Source organism: Triturus cristatus, chromosome 1_1, assembly GCF_964204655.1.
Source record: "Triturus cristatus chromosome 1_1, aTriCri1.1, whole genome shotgun sequence".
Classification (NCBI taxonomy): domain Eukaryota; kingdom Metazoa; phylum Chordata; class Amphibia; order Caudata; family Salamandridae; genus Triturus; species Triturus cristatus.
This window is the reverse complement of record NC_140579.1, coordinates 518,777,285-518,795,183: the sequence shown is the minus strand read 5'-3', so window position 1 is coordinate 518,795,183 and position 17,899 is coordinate 518,777,285. Positions and strand designations below refer to the sequence as shown.

General features: G+C 45.7%; 1 long non-coding RNA gene across 8 annotated transcripts in view; it reads right to left on the bottom strand.

Annotated features, from left to right (window-relative positions):
- The window catches only part of LOC146870524 (uncharacterized), a 169,164-nt gene that overhangs the window by 47,653 nt on the left and 103,612 nt on the right, over positions 1 to 17,899 (bottom strand). For 3 of the 8 annotated variants that reach the window (XR_014978303.1, XR_014978308.1, XR_014978309.1), the window contains 2 exons: positions 11,471 to 11,627; positions 119 to 619 (listed from right to left, as the gene is read on the bottom strand). The exons of 1 other annotated variant lie outside the window; for it this stretch is intronic. This is a non-coding gene — a long non-coding RNA (uncharacterized LOC146870524). Of the gene's footprint in view, positions 1 to 118; positions 620 to 11,470; positions 11,628 to 14,652; positions 14,832 to 17,899 lie in introns of those variants that run through there. 4 more of the 8 variants (XR_014978305.1, XR_014978304.1, XR_014978301.1 and 1 more) reach the window with 3 other exon arrangements.

The window sequence follows — 17,899 nt, the reverse complement described above, 5'->3', positions numbered from 1 at the left end:
AATTATTCCCTTTCACACCCCTTGGTAGCTGTCAATGAGCAGACAGGCTTAACTTAGGAGACATATGTAAAGCATTTAAAAACACTGATATATTAAATAAGTAAGACACGCTACACAATAAAAGTCCAACACCAATTTATAAAAATAGAATTTGTATGAACAAATAGACACCAAAATGACAGAGATCCACTGTAGGAAACTGGTGATCTGAATTTTTAAAGAATAAACACGTTTTAGTGCTTAATAGCCATAAGCCCCACTTTATGAGATCTGGTCGCGAAGTCAAAGTTTGACCGCGAAGGAGCCCTGGTCGAATACACTAAGTTTGAGGCCTCAGTCAAATTTTTTCCTTCTCACTTAGAAACGTGGGTATTTCGTCAGGCCTGATCTGCATCGCTGTCATCGGCTTGGCTCTGCACGAAGCCTCGGTCAACTCCTGGAAGTCTCGTTGATGCCAAGACTCCGGAACGTTCAACGGGAAGAACCCGAAATTGAGGTTGGGTCGCGGCTTGATGTCGGCAGCTTGATTCTCGACGACTGGTTAGTCCACTTATGGAGCTTTTTACAAAAGTTGCTCCAAACGTCTCAAAATTTCTGGAACTTCTTCCTGAAGTGAATGCTGTGTATAAATACAAATTTCAGAACTTGAAATAAAGAGTTTCCGGAAATGTGGGGGGTTTTTCTCAAAAAAAGGAAAAAATAAGCTTACCTAGTAGCGTACAGCACTTTACAAAAATATATAATAAGGAGCGCCTTAGGATACTAGGTGCAGGATTTGTCCACAGCCCAGATATCCCGTTCATATGCAACCAGGTAGAGATAACAGCCTTAAGCAGTAGGTTTGAACGCAAGTGTGACTAGACACAGGATCTGGACAGATGTGAGGTCATGCATACACTTATGTTACGTATGGCCAATGGCTATGGCAGGTAAGGGGCATGGACAATGGCCTGGCATCTAGCAGTAATATTCCTTTTAAACAAATCTCAGAAATTCACTGAAAAAAGCACAGTTAAAATATAATTTTGGTTCTCAAAATGCAAACCTGATAACATTCACTTGAAAAAAAAACTTCTATGATAGTCACTCAAAAATCAAAATTAAATTCACCAAGTATTGTGTGTGCTACACAAACCATATCCTGCTTCCTTGACATTAAACTCATACCCAATACGGGCCCATTGCTTGTTCTTCCTTGCTGGCATTACAATGTTCAAGATCTGTTCTAGAAACACGGGTCAATGGTACTTTTTCTCAGCATGAAAGCATGGAAGGGAGAGAAGTCATTAGCAATGTCAATCAAGTTAATTGCAGTTTTTCTAGACCCATAATAACCACAGACCACTAGGTAAGGCTAGTTGATTCATTACAAAGCCAAAAATAACTGGACATACAGACACCTCAAGACGAGAGTATAGAAATGCATTGTAGCCAACATAAAGCCAAATCTGCGAATAAAGGAATAAAGTTGAGTCAGTGCAGCATGCACCGGATAATTAATTCAAGAAATGGGATGCAGAGGCTCAATAACACGAGTTAAGGTTACTCTGCATCGAGGATTGATGGAAATAAAGCATATTAATCTATCCCTACAGAAAAACTAACGCAACATCCCTACTTAAGCATTCTTTGGTGCAGGGTAGATAAAGGTGTCAGCATGAAGAGTCTTCCTTAGAAGTCTCTCCACTTCAATGGGTCAGGTAGCATGAAGCTATGAGACAGATCTCATTCTAAGATGCTCTCTCTCCAAAGGCAAAGAAGAAGTGGGCTTTTTCCCTACTTGCAACATTCCAATATTACAGGTATTGTCCCAGGATTCCTTTCGGGTCACGCCATCCGATCAGACCACGTTCTCATAGGTAGTTTTCCACAGGACGGCGATGTTACTGAACAGCAACACGATGACCTTGATTCCCGGGCCTCACCAGTGAAAAAATACAACTGTTCTCCTTATCGGAGTTAATTCCCAATGTATCCTCTTCTCTCCCTGCCCAGCTCAAAAAAACAAAGACATTATTGTAACTAACAAGGGCGCTTCTTCCACCTGTAACACAAACATGAGGATCATGCACTTAAAATTCAAACTCTTAATTCTAATGCGAGAGCTTCCAGGGAACTGTATTTCAGGCCTACAAGATTCAGCTAACATAAGAGAAATAGAACATTACCTTTATGAAACTGCATAGAAAATACAGCACATTCGGTTATTATTCCTACCTGCATATAAAATGACACGATTAATAAATACATTAAATAATAAATGGTTGTCATTTGCACAACATGAATGCTTCTGTTAGTGTTTTTGGCTAGTTACATTTGATTTTTCCTCATTAATTCTTCATGTATTCTATATAATGGCCTAAATATACCATGTTTTATGTTATTACATTACAAGGTCCAAACACTTAGGTTAACACGACAAAGGATTATATGCGGATGCGATCTAGAGCTATGGCCCGAACAGGTAAGAGCGGTGGGGCCGGGTGGGGTGGGGGATTTCGACAGATGGTAAAGAGTGAAAAGTAATTATTTATTTAATTTTCCCTCGTGGTCATCTGTCAAATCCACCCCCCCCCATCCCAACCCGGCCCCACTGCTCTTACCTGCATGGGCCACGGCTGGCGTTATACATGTGTGATTATAATGCACCCCTACAAATGAAAATGAATTTTGCGCTACATCAGTATCATGATCTGGGACACTCTTACCTTTGACACCAGCCCTGCATGGAGAAGTATTACTCCTAATTTCTGGAACATATCCATTTTCTTGAGCAGATAAGGCTTGTATTTGCATAGAGTATGGTTGCCACCTAAAGAGGCGCTATATATATTATTGGACATGTTATGCTAAAAACATGAATGAAGACAAGAAGGGCTACATGTCCAGTGGATCGCTGGTACCCTTACAAGGATAGGATAGGATAGGATAGGGTTTATAAAGCGCTCGTATGCCGTAGCATCTTGGCGCTGGTAAGTAAGGGGGAGAAAGAGTCAATCTTAAGCGTACGCTCCCTAAAATATCCACGTTTTTACAGGACTTGCAAATTTTGACAGCCATCTTGACTATTTAGAGCAGAGGTAGTCAAACTATTTGATGCCAAGACCCCCCTGTCAAAATCTTTTAGGTGTAAGGACCCCCTCCTGACAAATGTTTCTAGAACTTGGTACTCCTCATCGACAACTATCGACAACCATAAAAGCCCCCAATTTCCATAGCAAATCATTTTTACAGTGGAGAAATATTATTAAACAGTGTTTATCAAACGAAAGATCAGTGAGCGGGAGGGCGCTGTCAAAGGTGTGGCTAAAAACAAAAGACCTAATTTATGAGGAATTGGCCTAATGCAGCGCCGCAAGTCCTCTTTCTGCACTGCTCTATATCAATGTGAACGGGCAGGAATGCACACTATTTATGAAATATGGTGCATTCCTGTTCTTTCCCACTGTGTTGGTGCACAAATTGCTGCCTTGCACCAAAGTAGGCAGGATTGTTTTCGTGCAGGAAGGTGCCCAGAGAGGAGTTTTCCTCTTTCTGCAGAATGCAGCACACATGAAAAGAGGAAAGGAATACAAGGAGACATGAAAACATTTCTCCTCATTACACCTGCTGTGGGGATGCATAAGGTTTTGGCCCTGCCCCAGGTTTACATGGTTTTATAAATCTGGGGAAATATCAAAATCCATGGGTGTTGCGTGGGAACACTCACCGCAATGCCCATGGAACTCCTACTTGACAGACTAAGGCAAGGCAGCGACTTGCACTGCTTTGTCTTACTCCATATGTATGAGTCCACTCAGCCCCGCAGGGTGACTTTGCTTCGCCTCATAGATACGATTGCTATGCTTTTGCCACAGGAGCTTAAAAAAATGATGCTCCGGCAGCTCAAGCCTCTCATAAATCAGCCCCAAATTATTTTGCTAGTTTTTTAGGTCTTTCACCATGAGGTAGCTACATATAAAATAATGGGTAGCTTAAATGAAAAATAAATGTTAAACAGTTGTTAACCTCTATTAGTTAATGCACTGCAGAGGTCTGTGTGTAACAAGAGAGCCACAGAATGAAATTTGGTTGGTGCAGTGGGGAATAGTGGCTTGTGGATTTTTAGTGCTACGAGGTCACAGCCTGTGACAGAAAGCACTGTGAAAGCGTAAGTCATTAATGTATTCTTGCATTACACACATTATAAGGTAGACTGCTACAAACTGTGCAAATAGTTTTAGGATATAATGGAGCTTCCAAAATGTAGATATTAGTAATACTATAACATAAGTAATGCAATTTGTTGTTGCATAACTGTCCCTTTAACACCTCCTCAGATGTACTAAGCGATTAAAAACATGCACTTCACAGCCCAGTTGTTAACTCTTCTTACTACCACTAAAGAATATAGGTTAGCGCTTAGAGACCAGAGGCTGACATCATTTCTTCTTCCAATCTACTCACCAGCTGTGAGGTGAACGGCTCTTTAGACGCGGGCTTCCAGCGCTATTTCTCTTCCACCATCGCCGTGAGGGGAACGGCTGAACGGAACACCATCTCCCAGCATCCCTTGCCAGCGGCGCAACGACCCACGTCATCTGGGAGCGCCGGAGCTCCGTAAAAGCGGCCGGGTGCCTCCGCAGCGCGGGACGCGCTTAGAGACCAGAGGCTGACATTTCTTCTTCCAATCTACTCACCAGCCGTGAGGTGAACGGCTCTTTAGACGCGGGCTTCCAGCGCTATTTCTCTTCCACCATCGCCGTGAGGGGAACGGCTGAACGGAACACCATCTCCCAGCATCCCTTGCCAGCGGCGCAACGACCCACGTCATCTGGGAGCGCCGGAGCTCCGTAAAAGCGGCCGGGTGCCTCCGCAGCGTGGGACGCGCTTAGAGACCAGAGGCTGACATCATTTCTTCTTCCAATCTACTCACCAGCCGTGAGGTGAACGGCTCTTTAGACGCGGGCTTCCAGCGCTATTTCTCTTCCACCATCGCCGTGAGGGTAACGGCTGAACGGAACACCATCTCCCAGCATCTCTTGCCAGCGGCGCAACGACCCACGTCATCTGGGAGCGCCGGAGCTCCGTAAAAGCGGCCGGGTGCCTCCGCAGCGCGGGACGCGCTTAGAGACCAGAGGCTGACATCATTTCTTCTTCCAATCTACTCACCAGCCGTGAGGTGAACGGCTCTTTAGACGCGGGCTTCCAGCGCTATTTCTCTTCCACCATCGCCGTGAGGGTAACGGCTGAACGGAACACCATCTCCCAGCATCTCTTGCCAGCGGCGCAACGACCCACGTCATCTGGGAGCGCCGGAGCTCCGTAAAAGCGGCCGGGTGCCTCCGCAGCGCGGGACGCGCTTAGAGACCAGAGGCTGACATAATTTCTTCTTCCAATCTACTCACCAGCCGTGAGGTGAACGGCTCTTTAGACGCGGGCTTCCAGCGCTATTTCTCTTCCACCATCGCCGTGAGGGGAACGGCTGAACGGAACACCATCTCCCAGCATCCCTTGCCAGCGGCGCAACGACCCACGTCATCTGGGAGCGCCGGAGCTCCGTAAAAGCGGCCGGGCCCGTCCTTGCCCGTCACTGCCCGGAACGGACTGGACTGGGCAATTCCTCTAACGCCTCTCACACGCTACATAACCCAAGGTACTGTCGTCCTATTGTTATACCAGGCCTTTTGCAAGCTACAGTTTTATATGAAGTAGAATACCTTTGTAATTATTGTTACTGCTTGTGTTGTGCTAGGCTAGCCTGTAGCTCACTCTTTGGTCATTACTATGCCACCAAAGGACGCCAAAGCCAGGGTGGCCAATGCACATCTTTCAGGGACAATGGACCAATTTGTTACAAAGGTCAACAGTGTCATTGATCAAGAAATCATGTTTCTGGAGCGTCGTGTTTCCCAGGACCTTGCAGCAGCCAGGAGGTCCTCCCTGGGATACCTTGTTAATGCACGATCTCCAGCACGACAAACTCTATCCCCCACAAGTACAGCTGGATCCGATGTGGATTTAACGGCCCAGGACTTGCCAGCCAGTGGAATGGTTGCTGATGACCCGGTGGAGGACCAGTCCATGGCCCTCGACTCCTTGCTATTATCCCCTTGCCCGCTGCCAACTGCCCCTAGTACAGCCCCTGAGTGTAGTACTAGACAGCTTCGAGAACGTAATCCTGGGGCAATTCCCAAAAGCAAACAAGGGCGTCCACCCAATATTGGCAGAAAGGGCAAATACACCAAAAGTAAACATAAAGCGCCAAATCAAATTGGGAAATCGAATCAAACCCCTGACGCTCCTGAGCAATCCCTGCAGGTGGTTTTATCGGATAACCCTGCCCCTCAATCTAACTTATCACCAATTAGGATAATAAGCCAGGACGAGGGAGGGGGGCAAAGTGAAGTGGGCCAGGGAGGGACCCTAGATCCATCGCACTTATATGACATACGGGACGTAATTAGGTCCTCCCTTTGTCCTGTGGAGGACAGATTACTTAAAATTGAACAGTATCTAGCCAGGATTGAACGCATCATAGGGGGACTGTCTTTCGCGTCTAACACCACTCACCACTTAGAGGCCCCAATTACATCTGCTAATCCTAGAGCAAAGAAAGTCCTGTTGGCCCCCAAAGTTCTATCAACAGCCCACTTTGAAAGCCAACCCACAACTGCAACTAATATGCCCACTCCAGCCCGTAATCCTAGGAAACCTAACCTGCCTAGTATAACTGAATCGAAAGAGGTTGCTAGGCCACTGACACCTAGGTCCCCTACTAGGGCTAACATTCCCAACTTACCACCTGAAACTGCTCCCTATGTTGTAATTCTAGCAGGAGTCCCTGAACTGGCCAATAACGCAGTTGAGTCATCTACAACCCTAAGGAACAGGGTTGTACACTGGCTCAACAAAAACAGACCATTACCGCCGCACATTAGCGCCAAAATTCTCATGGTAAGAAGGGTCCCATGGGTAGGCCATCTGGCCAAGAACATAAGGGGGATTGTATTTTAATTAATTTTAATGACACTAAAACTGTTGAGCATATCTGCCATTGGAGGCCCACCACCTTAGGATCATGCATCTCAGCTCTCCCTTTAACTTATTTTTATCCCCCCGGGCATTTTACGGAACCATGGACAGTCGTACATAGAAAAGGGAGATGTCTTCCATTGGGGAGCTGGTCTACACCCCCCCTGCCCTTAGATCTTATCCCCACGGAAAATCGCTACAGCAGCCTAGAGGCTGTTGACTGACTGGAGGACAGTAAACTTATTCCAGCCACTCCTCCGCCTTTCTCAGGCTGCTGTTCACTAGAGCCTATTACACTCTCCGACCACCTGGGCCCGAATTCACTCACCCCATTAACCATACCTAAGAGGTCCACTACTAACCCCGATCCCCTCCAAACCCATTCCCTAAGCGCTCCTACTCCCGGGGTGTTTATTCCTAGTCTTCTCAAGATTGTCTCCTGGAATGTAGCTGGTTTACGTAACAAGCTAGATCTCCCTGACTGGAATGAATTTATAGAGGAATATGACATATGCATTTTCCAGGAAACCTGGAGTGTCGATCCACTGTATAAGCCGGGGTTCTGCTGCTTCTTTACATCAGCCATCGCATCAGGCCGTGGGCGCCCCTCTGGCGGCCTCATGGTCTGGATCAGGGCAGATCTTAATCTGAAGGTCACCATTGATAGCCGCTCCACGCCTGATATAATGAGACTCTCTATCAAAGGTACTCAGAGCTGTTCCTCTTGGGAACTTTTCAATGTCTATTCTCGGGGTACCCAAGGGGGTGCCAAGTCGTCCACCATCACAGTCCTCTCAGAAATACTTTCCACATGCCCTCCCAACTCTTATCTTCTTGTCGCCGGTGATTTTAATTGTTCCTTCGAACCACTCGCCACAGAAGACATATTGGGCATACAAGATGAGGACACCAGATGGAGCATCCCCTTACTTTCTCTCAACCCCGTAAAAAGATGGTCCCCGGCCGTAATTCAAATGAACGCCCTAGTATTAGAATTTGGCTTAAGAGCTGCCAATGGGCGTACACCCTCCGATCTAGCGGGCGCTAATACCTTTAATAGGGTTGGCAGCCAAAGTAGAATTGATTACATCCTGATCGACAGGAGGGGATGGAAATTTGTTGTCGACATGATCGTAACACCTTCAATCAACAGCGACCATAACCCCCTGTCCCTCAGTATGCGGGAGATTTGGTATAGACAGGATACAACCTCCCATTCAGGAATGCAAATGATGACTAAGAAATTCCAGCCCTCTAATTGCGGCAGATTCCTTAAATGGTCTAAAATTGCCCTTAGCGATACAAAACTTGTCACGCTGGAGAATATCCTTATTGACTATACCACTAGGCTTTCTTCAGTACCTAAGGACAAGCCTAGTCACACCATAGTCTATGAGGAAACTATGAACGCAATTGGCACTCTGTTCCTTGACCATAGGAAAAAACCTACTCCTAGAGTCAAGTCAGAAAACGAGTGGTTCAACAAAGATTGCAGAATAAAGAAAAATAGCCTAATCTTTGCAATTAAATCTAGCAACCCTGGTGAGGTCAGGCAAGCGAGGTTGCTCTATAAGCAAGCACTCGCTTCCGCTAAGAAAGACTGGGACGAACAGCGCTAGATTTCACTAATATTAGCGAGCCACGCAAAAAATGGCGAGCTATTTTGGTCTATCCTGAGAAGATCTACCAACCATGACCAGGCCCAAATCCCTAACCACATTACGGACAGGGATTGGTTCAACCATTTTAGGAACCTGTATGCGGGTGTGGAGGATGCGGTTGATCCTCCCACCTGCCTAAGGCCCACAGCTGAACTTCCCGACCCTATTTCATTTCCAAGGATTGAGGAGAAAGAGGTTCAAATTGCCATTGACAAGATTGTATCCGCCAAGGCTCCAGGACCAGATGGCATCCCGGGAGACCTTTTTAAAGCTAACACCGAGGGCTGGGCTATGTTTTTTACAATTTTTACCAATGGTTTATTGAATGGATCTCCGGTGCCTGAGTCTTGGAAAGGTGCAGAAGTAATCCCCATTTTTAAGAAGGGCTCCAGGGGAGACCCGGCGAACTATCGCCCAATTAGCCTTATCGACTCTGGCCAGAAACTGGTCGGTAGGGTTCTCCTGGAGAGGATACATTCCTGGGTGGATGAAAAAGGGATCTTAACAAAGTTCCAGGCGGGCTTTAGGGCTTGTACCAGTACAATTGACCAAGCATTTAGGCTAATGCTTCTCTACTGGAAGACGGTAACCATCGGTAAGGGCGCTCTATATCTTGCGTTCATCGACCTTAAGATCGCCTTTGACTTGGTCCCTCGTGACCGCTTGTGGCGGATTCTGGAGGAGCTGGGAATCCCCTCCTACATTTTGAAACTCCTTATTCGAATGCACGAAGAGAACTTCGCTTGTATTAGATGGGGGACCCAGGGCCAGAAAACCAATAAAATACCAGTGAACAGAGGGGTTCGCCAAGGTTGTGTCTTGGCACCAACACTTTTTACATTGTTTGTGAATGGCGTGGTCTCCTTTCTGCTTGAAGTTGAAGCGGATGTCCCCGCTTTGGCGGGTGACAAAGTCCCCGCCCTTCTTTTTGCGGACGACACACTTTTAATTTCAAAAACACCGTCAGGACTACAGAAGCTTTTACAGCGCTTCTCTTTGTTCTGCGAGCAGAGAGGTCTAGTCATCAATACCGCCAAAACTAAACTCCTCTACTTCAATCCTTCAAGATCCTCCGGCTCCACTCTGACCCTAGATGGGAAACCACTGGAGCATGTCAGGGAGTTTGATTACTTGGGAATCAGAATCTCTGACAGGCTCAAATGGCAGCCCCACATAGATAAAATGGCACTTAATCTTAAACGGGTAACTGGAGCCTTGGGAAAGGAATTCCGGGCCTCTACCACTAAACCCATTGCCCCAGTATTAAACATCTATGCCGCAAAGGCGGTGGGTAGTGCACTTTATGGCGCGGAACTATGGGGCTTCAGCTGTGTCGACTTACTCGTGACCAACGAAAACAAGTTCTTTAGAGAACTTGTATCTCTCCCTAGGGGTACCCCAACCAAACCACTCTTGAGCGACTTTGGCAGGCGCTCAATTAGAGATCTAGCCACCCTTCGCCCTCTGTTATACTGGGCGCGCCTGTGGCGCACCCCTGAGCTTTCGAACTATGTCGATGGGCTCAGGGAGGTTATGAATATGCAAGGAGCTCATAAAATCGAGTGGCTCACGAATATTAAAAAACTTTTGGTCGCAATCGGCCTCACGTCTGATCGGCCCGTGGGGGCACCAATATCAAAGGAGGAAGCCAAACGAGCTTTCTGGGCATGGGTGGATGCTTCGGAACAAAGAGATCCTAACATTGGAAGGTTGATTGAGGTTTTTTACCAGCACAAACTTACTCCTCTCTTAGAACCTTACCTTGATTTCATCACCAAGCCTAAGGATAGATCTCTTTTTATTCAGTTCAGATTCGGGACACTCCCGCTACGTGATCGTACTAGCAAGTGGAAACCCCCCCACAAGACTCTTCCAGACTGTCCATTCTGCTCTGGCGCTAATGAAAATTTCTCTCATTTTTTCTTCGCATGCCCAGCCTATTTGTTACCTAGAATGAAATGGCTTAGGCCTGTTTGTTTACTCCTAGGAACAAGGGATCACATTGATGCTATGAGAATCCTTAAAACCTCTACTAACACTACCATAGTTTGTGGGGTGGCCAAATTCCTAGGTTGGGCATGGCTAATGAGACAGAGATTTATTAGCTCCAGCTAAATCCTTTTATCTTTTTTTTTAACTCCCAAAGCTGTAAAATTTAATACATTTTTAGATATTTATTGTATATTACCTAACTGGATTTTTCTTACGACATGTCTTAAAAATGAATTTGTAATTGTTTTCATGTATTTTGTGCTTTTATGACATTACATGTCGAAATAAAGCTTTGATTGATTGATTGAATATAGGTTTCTTGTGGTCGATAGCGTCCTTACTAATTAATTGTGATACATAATTGGTGCAGATCCGACTTTGTCAGAATTTCTGAGACTTCGCAGCCTGTTATTCCTGGGAAGCAGACAAAAGACTAAACTAGAGGTATTTTAGCACAACACTATAGGATATGGTCTTCGGAGTTGAACAGTATTTTCAGGATTCATACATTCAGAATTAAAAAGTGTGTTTGCACTTGTTTGTTTCAATAAGAAGTCATACACATTAAGTGCCTGTTGTGAAGATGGTAAATTAAGTACCTGAGGAGCAGTGCAAATTCCTAACACTGGTGTGACAAAATAAAGCTATATTCGAAATATATCCTGTAGATGGACAACAAACTCATTCTTTCAGAATGGAAAACCACAGAGCACATTGACTTACACACCTGGTGGGCATGGCTAGCATCCTTAAGAAGTTTTATTACATGCAGTACAAGGGAAGGAGGAGGAAGCAGTCCATACCTTGTGAAGAGTGAATAACAACACTCCAGCGTATGGGACTTCGTCATGATTCCACCAGGGGAGAAGAAGCTGAATGCACGTCGGGTCATCTGCAAATTATCAAACCAAAAGCTCCAAAAGGACAGTCCTCATTTGGAACATTATCGGGCGTCAACACCTGAAGAGGAAGCATGGGAGGGCTTACGGGAGGTTCTTGCAAAGGAGAAAAGAACCAAGAAGCCACAAATCCAACAAACTCCGAGTGTTCCAATGGAGTTACTGTAGGAAGCTTTCAAAAATAATCTACACTGTTACATTGGGTGCAAAACGAACATCTGATGCGGGAGAGAATTCCCTGTATCGGGAACAAAATGATGGAGAAACACATTTTGAAAATTCCATTAATAAAGAAAAAAAAAGTTAACGTTTCTAAGTTGCTGTTGCCACTACAGTTATACAAAATAATTAAGAAACATGAAACACCCTCCACAAAAGCATTTCATTTAAGAACAACACAAAAATAAATAAAAGTGCTTGTCTCTGTGCTACGTCCTGCGAGGCAAACCCCGTTGTGCGTGGCCAAAGGCCATGTGCTGTGTAGATTGATTGCCTGTAGAGGGTTGGAGACCGGGCCTGGTTGAAGGTCAGGCCCTGAATTCAGCCCCTGCTGCGCATGCCCGTTGGCAGCCCATGGTCGGTTGTTTACAGCACCTAGCTGTAGGCCAGCCCTAGCGACCAAGCCCCATGGCTTCTGGCCATGTGCGGAGGTTTTGGCCCTGTACAACAGGAGTTGGTCGTCTGGGTCAGGCTAGTCACAGGGCCTGACCAAATGCCTTATGACTTCGGTCAGGCCTCATCAAAATACCACATAAAGTCAAATAAAAAGCTTGTCTCTATAACCAGCTAGGCCGGGAAGGCCACGTGCAGTGGATTGGTTGCAGAGCTTGGCCAACCATTGTTGCACCGGAGGTCGTAAATGACAGAAGTGAGCTGCCCACAGCAGGTTGGCCCAACCCACACTACACACACTCTTTCTTCAACTGGTGTGCAGTAAGGATTGGCCGACCAAGGGCAGTTGGACATCAGGCTCTGTGTCCAACTGTTGGAAGTGGTATATGAAATAAATAAATGAAAAACACTGAAAAAAGATTATGGTTATCTCTAGTTATAACAACTTATCGTATGTTTAAAAAAAATTATCTTCACTTAAAAAAACAGTTAATGTATAGTTATAGTTACATAATCATGGAAACCATAACTCCCACACCAAATGCAATGCTTATTACCCTGCAATATTTAGATCAATAACCAACAACTAGACCTGGGCAAAATAAAAATTCCGCTGGTGTAATTTTGAGAATTTCCCATCATGCTTGTTAAATTGAATCTTCAAAATTACTCCATGTCACGTAGTTATGCCCCAGTCACAGTAAAAAGTTACCGCAAATGAAGCTGTTATTTGTGGTGCATTTGTTTTTTTGCACAATTTCTTTAGCATGAAATGCATAATTGTGTGAAAAACTGATTCAAGCTAGCATGACTCTTGAAAATAAAGCGCTAAATGACATATTTGCATTTTTTTGTAATTTTGCCACAGAGTTCACAAAATCATGCGAAATTAAATGATGCACATTCTGCACTTCCTCAGTAACACTAAAAACTACAAGGTAATTAAATAACAACACACTTTTTAAAAAAAAACATTTTATTGACATTTTAAGCGATGTAACAATTATACATAATCCAATAGGACTTGACAGTACATGTAGCGTGATATGGGGATTATACAATAGATTACTGGTATACATTCGATAGTTAGAAATGGAGTGGATGATTGGTAGTGGGCAATCAACATGCTTAGTATCTCGTAGTCCTTCTTTTAAACATTGTGTTCCAGTCATTCACTTGCATCCGATTCAGATTCCTCATGTGGAGGTTCACATATATTGCCTCTGTAGGTATTCCATCCGCCCCAAACCCCCATCCATTTTTTGGGAGACCCTCTGTGCATGTAGACTGATTTCTCCACTACCATTGTATTGTCCATGTCTTTACACCACTGGTGAAGGGTAGGAGTCTGTCGGGATTCCCAGTGCTGCGCAATATTTCGCTTCACTAGTAACATGCCCAGTGATACCCAGTCCTGAGCTGTATTGTTGAGATCTGTGGGCTCCCATACATTAAGAAGACATCTTTTTGGTTCTGGGAGAATTGTGACCATCGTAACCTGTGAGAGGGAGCGCATTACCGCCCTCCAATGACTCGTAATTTCTGGACAGAGCCAGAGGGTGTGGAAGAGTGTGCCTAATGTGCCACATTGTCTAAGGCATAGTGGTGTGTCTGTCTTGTCAATTCTGTGAAGGAGTGTCCGGGTGTAGTAGGTGCGATGCAAGATTTTTAGTTGTATCAATTTGAATTTGGATGATATCGCCACCTCCTTAGGGGATGCAAGTGCCTCTTGCCAATCTGCATCGTCTAACTCAGCTACTTCCGATTCCCATTTGGTTTTGAGGGCTGCAGTGGGGTCTGGATGATTTTTAATTAGTTTCCTATATGTTTGTGAAATGGCCTTTTTAGTAAAGTGGTCGGATAAGAGCCTATCTTCTAGTGGGGAAGATTCCGCCAGCTGCGTACCCTGTGATATCAGTGCTGTGAGTGCCTGTCTGATCTGCATATAGCGAAACTTTTCCGTTTGTGCCAGGCCATATGTGACCTGTAATTGGGCAAATGTGACTATTGCCCATTTTAGGTCTCGCCTAGCGTTGCTGCGCACATGCTCAGCTCGCTCGGCGAGATTTAATGCATATGAGTAGTTTCTGTAAAGGGCTTGAAGCCCCGCCCCTTATTCCCATTGGCTCGCGTCACCGTTTATGTTAAACGGTGCGCTGCCATTGGGAATAAGCTTTCCAGGGTGCCTCCTTTTCCCTTTTTTGACCGGCGCACCCGGACTGGCCCAATCAAAGACCAGGACTGGCTCACCTGCATTACGGTTGTCGTGACCACGTTTCTTATCAGAGGCTTTGTCACACTGCCTTGCACGCACCAGTGCGGCTCTTTGATTGGACCGGACAAAAAAGTAGACTGGGCGCCACGTGTTTATTTTTGCATCTTGCTTTCACTTTTGAAAGCACGATGCAAAAATAAACAGCGGATGCCTGCGTGTCTGGCGAGCGCTTGTTCCTCTATAGTAATCACCCTCCTACCTTTCTTGGTTGCATCGAGCTTGGGCCTTTCTGGCGTCGCTGCCATAGTCTGGGCACCAAATGGCGCTGCAGTCTTCGGTTTACCAGAAGGTGGCTTGTCCTTAACGGGTCCTTTGCCTGCGCTCGGAGGAGTGACTGTGCGGGTCGAAGCAGCTGCTGCTGCCATAGTCGATGCCGGCCTGGAAGCAAGGGTGAGAGAGAGAGATGAAGCAAGCTGTGCGCTTTTGCGCTCGCCATAGACACCACCAACGTTTTTATTCCTCTTTCATCGTTACATCCTGAACACAAATATGGCAGGTGCATTTAGCCGCTGTTTATGGCAAAATTTCACACTTCAAAACTGATTTTGAATATGCTTCTCAGAGTGAAGGCGGTCGTGTGAGATAGCAGCTGAGGTATGGCATCACGATGCAAAGCAGCACCAACTCTTTGCATCGGATCTGGCACAGCGGAGGGGAGGAGCGAGTCACAGAGGCATCGCAAACTTCATTGGGGATATTGTGTGGGCAGGGAGCAGCAATGCGCGGCAGGCCTTCGAGCGGGGGCCTCGTTGTGCGGCTCTTCAGGGGTTTGTCAGTGTGCCGTGTGCGCACCAAATAAAAAACGTCATACTCTGGACCCCTAGAAACGTCTGTCTTCAGGTAGAGTCTGGTGAACTACTAGTGAAACCGAATCACCCCCACGGAAAACAGAATCTATGACTCGAGGCGGGGGACAGTGTGTGCTCCCTGCCCCACTGAGTCCTAGCGTCCCTGTCACACAAGCCACGCAAACAGAAGAGGTCGGGGACCTGGCTTCTCGGATTTGCCGCTACAACCCCATTAAACCCCCACCTGGCATCTCTTCAGTAAAATTTGCATGTTTTCCCAGAGGGCCGACTGAACAGGGAACAATCTTTTGGTGTGCTACAGTGCAAAATTAGCACCCCTAGAAGAAACAAATGTACTTAAAGATAAATACCTTGTGTAAAAGTTCCATTTAATTCCTCTCTGTGCCACACAGTTTAGGTCGAAGCCTATCAGACAGCGATACTGTCTGGTGTGCTAAAGACATCTTGGGGACATTCTGAAAGCTTCCCTGGGAATGCATTCCACCCACTGCTTGCCATTAGCTTGTTGTGGTTTGTAACTCACATTTGCTTGCTTTCTACTTTATTGCGTAATTTATATTATGCTCTCCAGCTCGAGTTCCTCGCTCCCAAAGAGCATTCACTGTTTATTGTATCCTTTTCAGTGCCCCCTTTCTGTAAGCAGACCTTTAAATCATGTCTTCAGTACAGCCCCGGATCAACCTAAAGGATTGCAGAACCTGCTCTCCATGTGCTTGATATGAGCAAAGCCCTCGCACGGGTTCATTTTTCTGTTACCATGCTGTGGGGCTCAGTGCAGTGCGATACTGTAACTTCACTCCTTCTCTGTAACAAATTATTACAGGCAACTAGTGGTATTTTTTAAGTACCACTGATTTTTGGCCTTAGAAGGTGCATGTAAGAAGTTAACAATGAACAGAGGTTTACTTCACGGCGGCCGTTTCTAAGCGCTAAGATGATATTTTGGGTCGGCAAGAGGAACCTGGTTTATTTTGCTTAGCCTCCTTTCTATAGTTTGTATAACTCTGTACGTGTATAAAACGCGTATAACATTGTGTAATGTTGTTCTTGTTTTCAGCCTGCCACTTAAGTAACTCTTGGGCAATCTCGTGCACATCTTTAACACGATGCAACGTTTTTAGGTCTCACCTGACCCAGCGCATGCGCTGGTCTGGCGAGACTTTTAGTGAGGGCTCAAAAAATGCTACCATGGCCAGCCTAGAGCTACAGTGCTTGTGCGCGGGCGTGCGCTTAGGAGCAGAGGCTGGCAAACCTCGTCATGCTCCTTAAGCGCCCGTGATCACTTTCGCACGCAATCACTTTCGCGGCGCCCCTTTAATGTTCTCTTTCAAAGAACATCAAACATCAAAGAACATGTTGTTGTGTTAATGCTTTTCTGCGCTCGTTTGACTTCTAATGTGCTTTCTCTTTCCACAAACTCGAGGTTTGTGTTCCTTTATTTTGAGATGCTTTTAGTATTTATGTTTTGTGACTTAAAGAACATTAAGGAAATGTTACTGTGAAACTGGACAACGTTCACAGTGTTTATTTCTGATCGCAGCGACTGCTTCATGTCCGTTGCACCATTCAGGCAGTCCTTTCGTTGTCGCTTTCATGAGGATATGATGAGGAAGCTGGAAACTTTTGGCACATTCTCTTTAAAAGCACAGCATGTTGGCGACTAGTTAATCATTTAGACCTATGTAGCGCTTTAGATCTCAAAGCGCTATGGTGGGTGAAACAGTTACAACTCATGAAATATGGGGTGCAACTCACAAGGAGGGGCAGGCTTGAGTGCACATTGGCTGCAATTGAACTCTTAAGATGATGGGCTGTGTGTATCCATTATCAGCCCTCAGGCTTCGCTAAGTGATCTTGTTTGTTTTGTTGTTGTGTTAATGCTTAGCTGCGCCCATTTGACTTACAACTTGCTTTCTCTTTCCACAAACTCGATGTTTGTGTTCCTTTATTTTGAGATGCTTTTAGTATTACTGTCACACACAACCACACACACAACCACACCCACAACCACACACAAAACTATGCACACAACCACACACAACCCCACACACACACAAACAACCACAACCCACACACAACCACACACACACAACCACACACAACCACACACACACAACCACACACAACCAACCACACACACACAACCACACCCACAACCACACACACAACCACAACCACACACCACCAGACACACAAACACACACAACCACACACACAACCACAACCACACAAACAACCACACACAACCACACCCACACCCACACAACCACACACACACAACCACACACACACAACCAACCACACACAACCACACACACAACCACACACAACCACACACAACCACACACAACCACACACCCAACCACACCCACACAACCACACACACAACTACAACCACACAACCACACACACACAGCCACACACACACAACCACAAACAACCACACACACAACCACATACACACAACCACACACACCACACCCAACCCCACATACACACACACCCAAACCACACACACAACCGCACCCACACACAACCACACACAACCACAACCACACACACACAACCACACACACAAGCACACGCACAACCACACACAACCACACACACAACCACAACCACACACACAACCACATA